Here is a 13,925-nt window from a genome sequence, read left to right as displayed (position 1 = left end):
GAGGGAGATGCAAGAGGGAGGAGTTATGGGAACATGTGTGTATGTATAGCTGATTCACTTTGTTATAAAGCAGAAACTAACACACCATTGTAAAGCAATTATACTCCAATAAAGATGTTTAAAAAAGAGTACTCGTTCTTAAGTAGAGGGTTGGGTTGGAGGCAGGTTTAGGGAGACCCGTTGGGAGTCATTTGTAATAATTCAGGGCAGAAGGAGTGAAGGACTAAAACTGGCCTGAACTATTCCTATCGGGATAAAGAAGAAGCTGTGGGTATACGAGCCAGTGTGGAGAAAGAATTGACAAAATGTACTGATTAGTTAGGGGCTGTGGAAAGAAGAGGGAAGAGATAAAGTTGGCTGTAAGAATTCTAGAAAGGATGACTAGGAGGTACTGTACTATTCAGACCTTTGAGAGAAGACGTTTAGAAGATTCATGACGAGTAGTAAATAGAAACCAGATTTCAGGGTTAAGAGCACATGGCTAAGACATTCGGGAAATGAGTATAGACAACTCTTTCTTTTTTTGAGGGGGAGATAAAATATTTGACAGTCATTTACCTGACAAGGGACTTGTTTCCATTTTATGTATATATGTATGTGTGTATATATATATATATATATATATATATAAAGAATGAAGATATTTATTTATTTTGGGGAGGAGTGGGAATTTTATTTATTTTTAACATCTTTATTGGAGTATAATTGCTTTACAATGGTGTGTTAGTTTCTGCTTTATAATGAATCAGCTATACATATACTTATATCCCCATATCTCCTTTTAAGAGTTTGATGTCAAAGAAAACATAACATGGAAGAGTAATGTAAAGGAGGAATGCAATGGGGATGAGTCTTCGTTTGCTTCTGGTTTATTTTTATTTCTTCCTTAGAGTTAAGGGATCCTTCCATCCCAAGGGAAGGGAACAGATGAAGATGAAGGGGAATGAATAAGACAAGGAATATGGGAAGGAATGGGACCCCAGGTGGAAGAGTCCACCTTGGAAAAGTAGAGATTCTTACCCTCTGCGGAGGGTTCCCTCAGAAATATATTCATTGACACAACATTGTAAATCAACTATACTCCAGTAAAGAAAATTTACTTAAAAAAATATATTCACTGAGAAAGGGTGGGATTTGGAGAGAAATTTCCATGGAAGGAACTGAAGGAGATCAGGTCATTGGCTAAGGTAGAAGCCAAGCATGGGCCTGGAGATTTTCATAGAATGGAAATGATTCTGAAAAACTATGAGGAAAAGATGGGCTAAGATTGACAATGAAAAAAAAAAAAGAGATATGCAAGAGCTTTGATGCTTATCTTATTTAATGAGAGGAGCACATATTCCAATTTTGAATCAGATGTAAAATTAGATCCATATGCTATACAAATGCTTTACTTTTATAAACCTAATACTAGTTGTTGAAGACATCTTTCATTGGCAGCAGCAAAGGAAGATATAAATCTTCATTAAAGTAATGTGTTAACTAAGTTCTCCTTAAAATTCTTGCTGGGATGAGGGATGCAGAAAAAAGAGTGTCTTCTATGTCTGTCTCAGCAAGTGATCACAAAGGGCCCTTCCATTTGTCCAGTGCTTTTCAGTTTAGAAAATATATTCGCTCATATAACCTCACATGCTAAAAGGATAGGAAGGGATAACAAATCTTGAATATAAGTCACACTGGAAAAACATTTCCAAAGAAGGAGAAGAATCTCTTCATACTGAGACTAGAAGTGAACTGCCATTTCTAGGAAAGGAGTGTAGGAAAGAGCATTAATATTCAAGATCAGCTCAGAGTTCTTCTAAGACCTTTATAAAGAAGCCTTCTCTGGGTTAGGCACATATTCTTGGAGTTTGATACTTTGCCAGTAAATATATTTCCTTCTCCTTAAATTTATGTAAGCTGCTCAGAAGCCTTTGGGCTTCTTCAAATTTCAGTTGGGGTTTTCAGATAGTATAGGAATAATTATTTCTTAAGCAGCTTTGAGCTTTTTTCCAGGAATGGTGATGAATTTTTGTAGATTAGGCCAAACTTCTGTGTACACATTTTGAAACATCTGTTTAGCATTTAGGTCAGGCGATTTGGTCCTTAGGTCAAGGCAGAATCACTAATCCCTCATAGGGTTCTGAAGGATTGGCTTTGGCCTTGACACTATTGTAAACACCTGAGTTAACATCACTGTGGCGGGCTCTTTAGGGCCTTCTACCCTAGTTTGTCATGCTACTCTTTCACATTTGAAACTTGGGAAAGCGGTTTCTTGGATTTTTCATATGTGGAAGTATTGTTTATAATAATCACTTTATGTTTTATATCCTTTACAGTTTTATACACTCCATTTGCTCCTGACAAATTGCTATGAACTGTGCAGGGCAGGGCAGGGCAATGCTATTTTTTTTCCACAAGAAAATAAAGCTACAGTGAAGATGATTTGCCCCAAGTCTCAGTGCCTGTCAGTGTGGAAGCGAGGATTTGAACCTACATCCTCTGACATTTGCTTTTAACTCTTTAATCTGATACTTTGATGCCTGTTTATCATGGGACTTGATTCCAGAGATGACTAATCTTATTTATATCAGATGGGACCATATACAATTTCCATTCTTCTATGTCTAAAATGGTTGGATATTGGCAATATCATGTGTTTCTACCCCGTATAGGTAGCCAAGTCCTGTGTGGAGATAGTGTAGCCTTTGGAGTCAGGCTAACCTAGGCTAGAAGCCCCGTTCTGCTCCATGTCAGAATTGTTACCTCTACAACATTATTTAACCTCGCTAAGCCTTTGCTTCTTCATCTTAGAAACGCTTGACAGTGCTACCTACTTTAGAGGTCCTTATGAAGATCACATAGCACAGTGTTTGCAAAAACCCTGTCTCAGTACATGGTACATTCTAAATATGTCACCGCAAATATTATTTTCAATACGGGTTAACAAATAGTACTAAAAGCAAACAAGGGTTCAAGAGGAAAAATAAAATGGACATTTTAAGCATTTACAGTATGTTTAGCATTGTAGTTTGAGATAAGAAATAATTTGTCATTCTTTTTAAATACTGTGTGTGCTGTCTTTTGATTCAGAGATTATTTGGGGCTGTGTGGGAGGAGAGGAGCATTATCGATCGTTTTACTTTTCTTCCTTTTACATATATATATATTTTCTTATTTTCTATAATAAACAAATTCTGCTTTTATAATAGGTATGAAGTTATAAAATAAAAATTCGTTTAAGTATTAAATGATAAAATATCAAGAATGTGAAAAAGGAGCAACTTCCTAAAAAAGTCAATAGCTTTTAAAGGTGAGAAACATGATTTCGTGTTTCTCCATTCTTTTTTTTAAAAAAATTAATTAATTAGGGGCTTCCCTGGTGCCGCAGTGGTTGAGAGTCCGCCTGCCAATGCAGGGGACACGGGTTCGTGCCCCGGTCCGGGAAGATCCCACATGCCGCGGAGGGGCTGGGCCCGTGAGCCATGGCCGCTGAGCCTGCGCGTCCGGAGCCTGTGCTCCGCAATGGGAGAGGCCACAACAGTGAGAGGCCCGCGTACCGGAAAAAAAAAAAAAAATTAATTAATTAATTAATCTGTGGCTGCGTTGGGTCTTCGTTGCTGTGCGCGGGCTTTCTCTAGTTGCGGCGAGCGGGGGCTACTCTTCCTTGCGGTGCACGGGCTTCTCATTGCTTCTCCTGTTGCGGAGCACGGGCTCTAGGTTTGCGGGCTTCGGTAGTTGTGGCTCACGGGCTTAGTTGCTCCGTAGCATGTGGGATCTCCTGGGACCAGAGATCAAACCTGTCCCCTGCATTGGTAGGTGGATTCTTAACCACTGCGCCACCAGGGAAGTCACCATCAATAGCTTTTAGATGAACAGAAGTGTTTGATGTTTAAAGCAAAATACATATACCTCTTCCTTCTACTCACTTGCACTCATTTGCTCATTTACACATTTACTCATTCATTCAACAAATTACATTTAACTGTTCACTATGTTTCATGATCTGGGAGGGGATGAAAAGATAGAATTCTCAATTCATTACTGGTTATTGATGATTTATCTTTTTATCAGGGTGTGGAAACACCAAGGAAGACTTCCCCATCTTAGGCAGCCTGATGTGTATACTCTCTATTCATACGTGAGCTCACTGAAATGGATCAGGGCATAGAAACTCAGCTTCAGAAAAATAGTAGATTGTGCCTATCATACACTCAATGGCAACGAATAGACTAATTTATAGAGATAAGTAGTCTGCTTGCAGTCAAAAATCTTACAAAAGACGCTAAGAATACATAATAACTGTCATTAAGATTAGCCCTATACTAAAAAAAAAACAGCCCTATCTAATAATCAAGAGAACTCATACAAGGAAGGATAAAATAGGGTTGTAAGTTTTTATGAAAAGAATGTTTACCCTGGGATAGAGAAACCCATCCCTGAAATTTAAGGAGCCCTTTAACTCATCAGCAGCTACTAACCTGCTATGAGTTGTGCACTGCACTTGGCACAGGGCCAAAGAATGTATTTCTCCTTCTTCCATCATGGAAGTCAAAGGAAAGGCCGTTCCTGGTTTTAAGAGTTAGTTCAAGGGCATTGGCACTGATCAGTTTATTTTTAATATTGTGATCAGAAAAAAAGGCATATTTTCAGATGGTCCTTGCAATGTAACAGGCAGCTGAGTCTGAATCCTGTTTCTGTCCTAATTAGTTGTATGATCTTTGGCAGGTCACTGAGCAATTCTGAGCTTCAGTATTCTTATCTATTAATTAGACACCATGGTTCCTTAGACTTAGGATGGTTGTGAAGATTAAGTAAAGCAAGATAGGGAATGGGCTGAGGACAGTATCCAGGACGCAGAAGAGATTCAAAAATGTTATGCCTTCCATTCAAACAATATTTGATGAATGGAATATGTAGTTTTCTAAGACTTGCCATGATTTTAATTCTACTTTTAATTATTTCTTAGAATCAAAATTTTTTCTTCTGTGGAAATACATAACCAAGTTCATATAAAAATCAAATGGGTAATATAATTTAATTTCTTAAATTTATTTTTTTTTCATCTGGCATTTTAGAAAAATGTCTATTTTTTTTTTTTAAATAGAGGTAGTGTTGCATGTTTGCGAACATTTCCACGTGACATAGGGAGATATCATTACCGACTGATCCTTCAGTCAACAGATATGTATTGAGTACCTGCTCTGCGCACCAGCCCAATTCTGGGACTGTGTACATAGCCGTGAAGAAGACGGACACGGTCCCTGCTCTTTTGACGCTCACAGTGTGGTAAAATACAAGGAGAGGATGCTGTGATAGGTAGTAACAGGGAGTACAGCTCTATACTGGGTAGGGAGGGGAGTCCTCCCTGAGGAGGGGACATGTAGTTAAGGCTGAAGGAAGAGATAGAGCGGCTATGAGTGAATAGTGGAGGACAGTAAGCCAAATGCCCTAAGGTTGAAAGGTATGTACTTGAAAATGATAAAGGTCAGTGTGGTTAGAGCTCAGGAATTTTGGGAAGAGTGGCTTGAAACATCAAAGGGCTAGCCACGGATCCAGTCATGCAAGGCCTGGTAGATCATGGCAAGGGGTATGGATTTAACTTTTAGAGCATAGGGAAACCATTGATGGAAAGTCAAAATTGTAAAAGATCTGGCCCCTGGGTTGTAATTTAGGTGAGATGGTCGTGGACAAAGTTGGTGGGATGAGAGGTACAGAGAAGCAAATAGATTAGTCTTCTTTTTTGCAGATTGAAAGTTTAGAGTTTTGTTTTGTTTTTTTCTTTTTCTTTGCATGGAATGGATGTGTGAGATAAAGAAGATAGATGAAGCTAGGATGACTTGCAAGATTCTGGCTTGAATAATTGGATAGTTAGTGGTACTATTTACTAAAATGGGGAAAAAGATGGAGAAGACGTAGGATAATTTTGTTTTACTTTGGTGGTGGAAAGATGAAGAATTCTGTTTTGAACATCTTAAGTTTGAGATGCTTGTAAGACATTCAGGTAGAGACATTAAGCAGACAACTAGATCAGACCATATCACTCACTTCTTGAAACCCTCCACTGGCTTCCCATCTCAGTTAGAATAAAATCTAAATTTCTTATAATGGCCAGCGAGGTCTTGTTTTGGCTTCTGCTTACTGCTCTGATCCCATCTTCCTCCTTTCTTCTCCTCACTCACTGCTTCAGGCACATTTGTCTTCTTACTCTTTGTGGAAACTCCCCAGGTCATTCCTGCCTCAGGGCCTTTGCACTCACCCTACTTTCTGCCTGAAAATCTCTTCCCACAAATCTTCACCTGTCTCCTACCCCTACTCCATTCAGCTCTGTGATCAAATCTCAACTCAGAGCTTCTTCTCTGGCCCCTCTACCTAAAATGGTTCCTACCTTCAACGGTTCCTACCTTCAACTTTAACACTCTCTCCCTGGATCCTGATTAATTTTTCTCCCTAGCAGTTATTGCTTCTAACACATAAATATTTCACTTGTTTATTGTCTTTATGGCCTGTTTCCTCACTAGAAGATAAGCTTCGTGGAAGCAGGGACTTTGTTCAGCTCACCACCATATCCCCAGACTCAGGTTAATACCTTATATATCACGGGTACTCAGTAACTCAATAAATATTGAGTGGATGAAGGGCTCTTCAAATCAGAGGGCAAAGGAGTGGTTGAGTCTAGAATATACCTTTGGGAGCCATTAGCATGTAGATGGTGTGTAAAACTCTGGGAGTGACTGAGATGATCTGGGGGAGAGGATGAGGTATGCAGAGAAGATGGCCAAGACGTAGTGCTAAGTCTTTTAGAGGTTGAATCAAGGAGGCTGAAAGAGGATGAAAGCAAATGGAGACTGAAGGGTGATATCGGAGGAGACTGGAAGATCTTCAAGGAAACCAGAGGAGCTTAGAGACATGATTCCCAAAAGTGAGTGCTATTAGAAAGCAGAAGCACCTAGAGACTGTCATACAGAGCGAAGTAAGCCAGAAGGAGAAAAAGAAATATCGTATATTAATGCATATATATGGAATCTAGAAAAATGGTACAGATGAACTGGTTTGCAAGGCAGAAATAGAGACACAGATGTAGAGAGCAAACGTATGGACACCAAGGGGGGAAATTGGGTGGGGGGGTGGTGGTGGTAGGATGAACTGGGAGATTGGGATTGACATATATACACTAATATGTATAAAATAGATAATTAATAAGAACCTGCTGTATAAAAAAATAAATAAAATTCAAAAATAAAATAAAATAAAACACATTAAAAAAAAAAGAAAGCAGAAGCAATCTCTTGTTTTATCTTTTCTCCCACAAAGTAATTTTTCAGCTATCACATGGTGGCTCAAAGTTAATTTCTTCATGTAACTTAAAACTTAGCCATATTGAGACTATTCATTATAAGCTGAAAGTACTAAGTAATCTGCTATTGTGTAGCATAATTACAATCCTTTCATCAATCTTTTTTGCCTATTACTGTTTATTGAAATTTATACTTAGAATAAATGTTATCCTTAGAAATACTTTCATTCTTAAATTGCTTCATAAGGTTATTTTTGTTCCCAACTGCCTGTACTTTCATCTTTGTATGGATATCACAATATAGTTGTAATCAGAGCTGGGTAGAGTGGGGTGGGTGGCTGGGTGAAATGAAGGAGCATCAGGACAGGTGGGCTATTAAAGGAATTATAGTTGACCCTCTGTATCCGTGGTTATGCGTCCATGGATTGAACCAACTATGGACTGAAAATATTAAAAAAAAAATTTGGAAATCTCCAAAAAGTAAAACTTGAATTTGCCATGTGCTGGTTACTATTTACATTGTATTTACAACTGTTACATAGCATTTACATTGTATTTGGTATTATAGTAAACTAGAGATGATTTAAAGTATACAGGAGGATGCCTGTAGGGATATGCAAATAATGCGCCATTTTATATGAGGGACTTGGACGTTGGTATCCTTAGGGGTCCTGGAACCAATCCCCCACTGAAGCTGAGGGCCGAGGGCTGCCTGTAGAATTATCCTCACTTATATACCAGTGTCTTTAAAGTTACAAATATACTACAAAGAGATCATAAAAGTTGCTTTAAAAATTGTGGGCTGGATATTAATATTTCATCTGCTCAACTAATATAGATTTAATAAATCAACTTATCAGGCTGTGTGCTACTTAAACAAAGCTAAGTTTGATTTGATTTTCTATAACATTATCAGAAAATTAATTCTGCTTCATTGTGGATGTTGCCAAATAATTTCCTTGGTTTTGAACTACTTCAGGGAGGTGTTAAATAAATGGAGCCAAACACGCATTTTCATAGTTGATTTTATCTGTCCTCTAATATCCTGACTTATTTTATTATTTAGAAATGTACTAGAAGCCTCAGTCACCTTGACCACTGGTAAAATCCATGTTATTTTCTTCTCTCAGAGGAAATTTTCCTTTCAATTTAGGTACCGTGTAGTGTTTCAGCACTGCTCTCTTGGGCCACGAAGAAAATACTGCACTCTCTAGTATTACAGAAAATCATATACAATTACGGAAGGCAGCCTTTGCTTGAAGTTATTTCTTACTGGCCCAGGCAGTGTTTATCATTGCATATGGAATATTTTAATTTTAGATAAAATGCTAAAACTATTTTTTATTAGCTTTAAAGTATCAGCAAAATGATTTCTCTTATAATTATTGTTTCTGATACAGGTAGGACAAAGTGTTCTGAATTTGTACCTTCATGTTAATTTCAGTTTGAAAATGTAAGAAGTGAAGGCTTAGAAATCTGTCTTGTCATCATTTATGGATACTAATCTCTCTCTCTCTCTGTCTTCCTCCCTACTTTGCTCTCTCTCCTCTTTCTTCTTCTCTTCTGTTTCACAAAGATTTAAAGCGGCATGCAAAGATATAAAGAATAAGTTAAAATAAATATAAGAGCAGTAAGAAATAGGAGGCAATGGAAAATATAAAGGATAGGAAAGTAGAAGGGAATTAGGAATGAGGTTAAGTGCCCAAATTCTCGCCACAAAATCACATGTACTTGTGAGAGGCAGGCTGTGAGTGGAAACTAAGACTTCTAACTGGCAATATGAGGAAGGAGAAATATGCCAGTCACCTAGAATAATCAGCGTTATTCCTACAGTGAGACCAGAAAGACTGTTTTCTAGCCTTGACCCTCATAGAGGAAACACTATGTAGCATAACAAACAAAGTCTTTACCAACATTCTTGATGATTAACGGTAGGGATCATTTTCATGTGGACTTATGGTATTAAGCCAAAGTGCAACTTAGTAAAAACAATTCAGGTTCACAGGGATGGGAGAGTGGAAGGGGTACTTACCGTATAATGTGGTCAAAGTGAAATACTCCCTAAAGATCTACTGTAATTTGGATTATATAATATTTAGATGAATGGTAAGTTTCATATCCTTGAGGACACTAATTTTTAAGCTACAGGTTGCATCTGTTAGAGGATAATAAAATTAATTCAGTGAGCGGCAACCAACATTTAAAAAGGGGGAAAAAGTAGAAGAGTACAAAATAGAAAAATCAGTGTGTCTTGAGAAGCGTTTCATGATTTCTTTCAAATGGGTGTACTGGGTCATGATGCAAAATGAATTTCTTACTGTGAGTCTAGTTCAAAGGTTTGAAAAACCCTATATTGAGTCAATTCTCATAAACTGTCTTCCTTGCCTAATTCTGTGGAGGGTACTGCTTGGCAGTAACTGTAAGATGATATCCCTGGGCAACACCTTGAGGACGCAATTATGAGTTCAGTCATCAGCTGCGGGATGGAGTGTGGATGCAGCGGTGGGAGGGTAGGGGAGTAGCTCTGGCATACATTTGGAAAAGAGAAATCACTGACAAACCCTCCACCCTGCGGCATGACAGTAAACCAAGACACTTCACACCAGGGGAGCAAGAGGAAGGTCTGCAAAACTAAATTCACAGCTTAGTGTGCAGCCTCATCTATAACCTAGTTAAACACTGAGAGTCACCCATCCAAAATAATAATTTAGGTCCTTTTTACAGGTGATAAGTAGACTGCAGTTCTCATAATAAGTTGACTGCGTAATTGTGATAAAATCACAGAATAACCTCTAGACAGGTACCCTTTGTTTCCACAAGGTAAGTCTCCCTGATGCTAAAGATTATTTCAACTCTTTATAATTTGATTAATTTCATCAACTATTATTTAAAAATTCAACCTATGTCACTCTCACAAACTTCAAAAGTAATTTCCTGTGTGTTGAAGTGAAACCATTAGAAATGCCTCAGAAAATATGACTTCATACGTGATAATTCCTACATTCCATTTGCCCCATAATTAAACCCATGAGGAATCACATAAAGGGAGGTTATAACACTGCCTGTCTTATAAGTTATTCTAGTTTTTTAAAAAGATTTACTTGGAAATAAGTCAGATAGAGAAAGACAAATACTGTATGATATCACTTATGGGAATATCTTGGGAATCTAAAAAGTACAACAAACTAATGAATATAACAAAAAAGAAGCAGACTCACAGATAGAGAGAACAAACTAGTGGTTACCAGTGGGGAGAGGGAAGGGGGGAAGGGCAATACAGGGGTAGGGGATTAAGAGGTACAAACTATTAGATATAAAATAAGCTACAAGGATATATTGTACAACATGGGGAATATAGCAAATATTTTATAATAACTATAAATGGAGTATAACCTTTAAAAATTGTGAATCACTATATTGTACACCTGTAATTTATATAATGCTATGTATCAGCTATACTTCAATTAAAAAATGAGCCTAAAAAAAAATAAAAAAAAAAACTTGGGTATTGTGAATTGTCTTTTCATTTTTTCTTTTTTAAAAACTTTTATTGGAGTATAGTTGATTTACAATGTTGTGTTAGTTTCAGGTGTACAGCAAAGTGATTCAGTTATACATACATATATATCTATTCTCTTTCAGATTCTTTTCCCATTTAGGTTATTACAGAATACTGAGTAGAGTTCCCTGTGCTATATAGTAGGTCCTTGTTGGTTATCGATTTTATATGTAGTAGTGTGTGTATGTTAACCCCAAGCTCCTGATTTATCCCTCCCCTCCCCCCCACCTCTCCCCTTTGGTAACCATAAGTTTGTTTTCAAAGTCTGTGAGTCTGTTTCTGTGAATTGTTTTTTCACTGGCCTTGTCTTATCCACCATCTGTAGGCTTTCTGAGGTCAGTGACAATGTTATGTAAATCAAGTGAGTTTACTAATATGTAATTTCTACACAATGAAATTCACCCTTTTCGTATGTACAGTTCTAATGAATTTTGACAAATGTACACAGTGTTGTGTAAGCACCATGGAAATCAAGGTATAGAACTTTTCCATCCCCACAGAAAGGTTCCTTATGTCCCTTTCTAGTCATTCCTCTTTGACCCTAAGCCCTTGAAACCACTGGTCTGCTTTGGTCCATATTATAGTTTTACCTCTTTCAAAATGTCATTTAAATGGAACCATATAATATGTAGTGTTTCGAGTCTCATTCATTTTGTTACATGTACTGGCAGTTCCTTCTTAATGCTGAGCTGTGCTGAGCTGTGTTCTATAAACGACTTATTTATCCAGTTACCCATTGATGGACATTTATGTATTTTCCAGTTTTCAGTGATAATCGCTAAAGCTACTGTAAACATTTATCTACAGATGTTTGTGTGGACCTATGGCTTCATTTCTCTTAGGCAGATGCCTAGCTGGGTTGCTGGGTCACATAGTGAATGTATATTTAACTTCATAAGAGCCAAGCTTTTCTTGGCTACAGTCATTCATCACTGATTGCTGGCCAAGGATCAATGCTGATATGGAAAAAAATTGGGTACATGTGAATGAAAAACCACCAGCCAGCCATTAATCCCAATGAAATTATTACCAGAAAACATAGGAAAATTGACTGAACTTGCCTTCTACCTCCTTAGTTCCCCTTGATTACTCTGAATTTGTTGCAAATAAACACGGAAATGGCTCAAAGGGAGCAGAAGACAAGCTAGAGAAACAACTGAAAGTGTGCTTAATACATAAATTAGAAAATGAGGGACTTCCCTGGTGGCGTAGTGGTTAAGAATCCACCTGCCAATACAGGGGACAGGTTTGATCTCTGGTCCAGGAAGATCCCACATACCGTAGAGCCCATGCACCACAGCTACTAAACCTGCACTCTACAGCCCGTGAGCCACAACTACGGAACCCGAGTGCCACAACTACTGAAGCCCGCACACCTAGAGCCCGTGCTCCACAAGAAGAGAAGCCACCGCAATGAGAAGCCTGCACACCACAATGAAGAATAGCCCACGCTCGCTGCGACTAGAGAAAGCCCATGTGCAGCAATGAACACCCAATGCTGCCAAAAATAAATAAATTTATTTTTAAAAAATGAGTGTCTAGAGAAGTAAGGATTAGATATGCTTACAAATCATGCAGAGTGCTTGCTTCTATCATCTTCCTACTTTGAACTAGAAAAATAATTATATTTCTAAAGATGCTGGCTTCAGGTTAAAAGAGTTGAATTTACGTGCAAGTAACATAAAAGTGACTTAGATTATTTCTTTTGAAAATGCAATCTAAAAAATCAATTTTGTATTTATTGCGATAAGTTTTAGTCGCTTCAACAGAGACACCTCAACAAATGCTGTCAGACTGAAATGCTCCCTGATCGTCAAGTGCTCCAATGTATTGCCATAAATAAGAAACCAGCCACAATACGAAATTCACATTTTAATCAGTCTCTCTGTCTGAATTTCCAGTGTGTCTTTCCTTGTGATTTTGTATCCGTAAAATCTCAATTAATTATTTTGACTGAGGCTCAAAACACCATCCATTCAGTGAAGAGCCATTTTATGTATTTAGTATTTATTTAACATCTTTATTGCAGTATAATTGCTATACAATGTTGTGTTAGTTTCTGCTGTATAACAAAGTGAATCAGCTATATGTATACATATATCCCCATATCACCTCCCTCTTGCATATCCCTCCCACCCTCCCTACCCCACCCCTTAGGTAGTCACAAAGCATGGAGCTAATCTCCCTGTGCTATGCAGCTGCTTCTCACTAGCTATCTGTTTTACATATGGTAGTATATATATGTCAGTGCTGCTTTCTCACTTCGTCCCAGTTTACCATTCCCCCTCCCTGTGTCCTCAAGTCCATTCTCTACGGCTGCATCTTTATTCCTGTCCCACCCCTAAGTTCTTCAGAACCATTTTTTTCTTAAGATTCCATATATGTGTGTTAGCATACGGTATTTGTTTTTCTCTTTCTGACTTACTTCACTCTGTGTGACAGACTCTAGGTCCAATCACCTCACTACAAATAACTCAATTTCGTTTCATTTTATGGCTGAGCAATATTCCATTGTATACATGTGCCACATCTTCTTTATCCATTCATCTGTCGATGGACACTTAGGTTGCTTCCATATCCTGGCTATTGTAAATAGTGCTGCAATGAACATTGCAGCACATGACTCCTTTTGAATTATGGTTTTCTCAGGGTATATGCCCAGTAGTGGGGTTGCTGGGTCACATGGTAGTTCTATTTTTAGTTTTTTAAGGAACCTCCATGCTGTTCTCCATAGTGGCTGTATCAACTTACATTCCCACCAACAGTGCAAGAGGGTTCCCTTTTTTCCACATCCTCGCCAGCATTTATGGTTTGTAGATTTTTTGATGATTGGCCATTCTGACTGGTGTGTGAGATGATACCTCATTGTAGTTTTGATTTGCATTTCCCTAATGATTAGTGATGTTAAACATCCTTTCATGTGTTTGTTGGTAATCTGTATATCTTCTTTGGAGAAATTTCTGTTGAGGTCTTCTGCCCATTTTTGGATTGGGTTGTTTGTTTTTTTTGAAATTGAGCTGCATGTGCTGCTTGTATATTTTGGAGATTAATCCTTTGTCAGTTGCTTCGTTTGCAAATATTTTCTCCCAT

Source organism: Stenella coeruleoalba (assembly GCF_951394435.1).
Source record: "Stenella coeruleoalba genome assembly, chromosome: 12".
Taxonomy (NCBI): domain Eukaryota; kingdom Metazoa; phylum Chordata; class Mammalia; order Artiodactyla; family Delphinidae; genus Stenella; species Stenella coeruleoalba.
The sequence above is the reverse complement of the archived record's forward strand: the minus strand, read 5'-3'. Positions refer to the sequence as shown.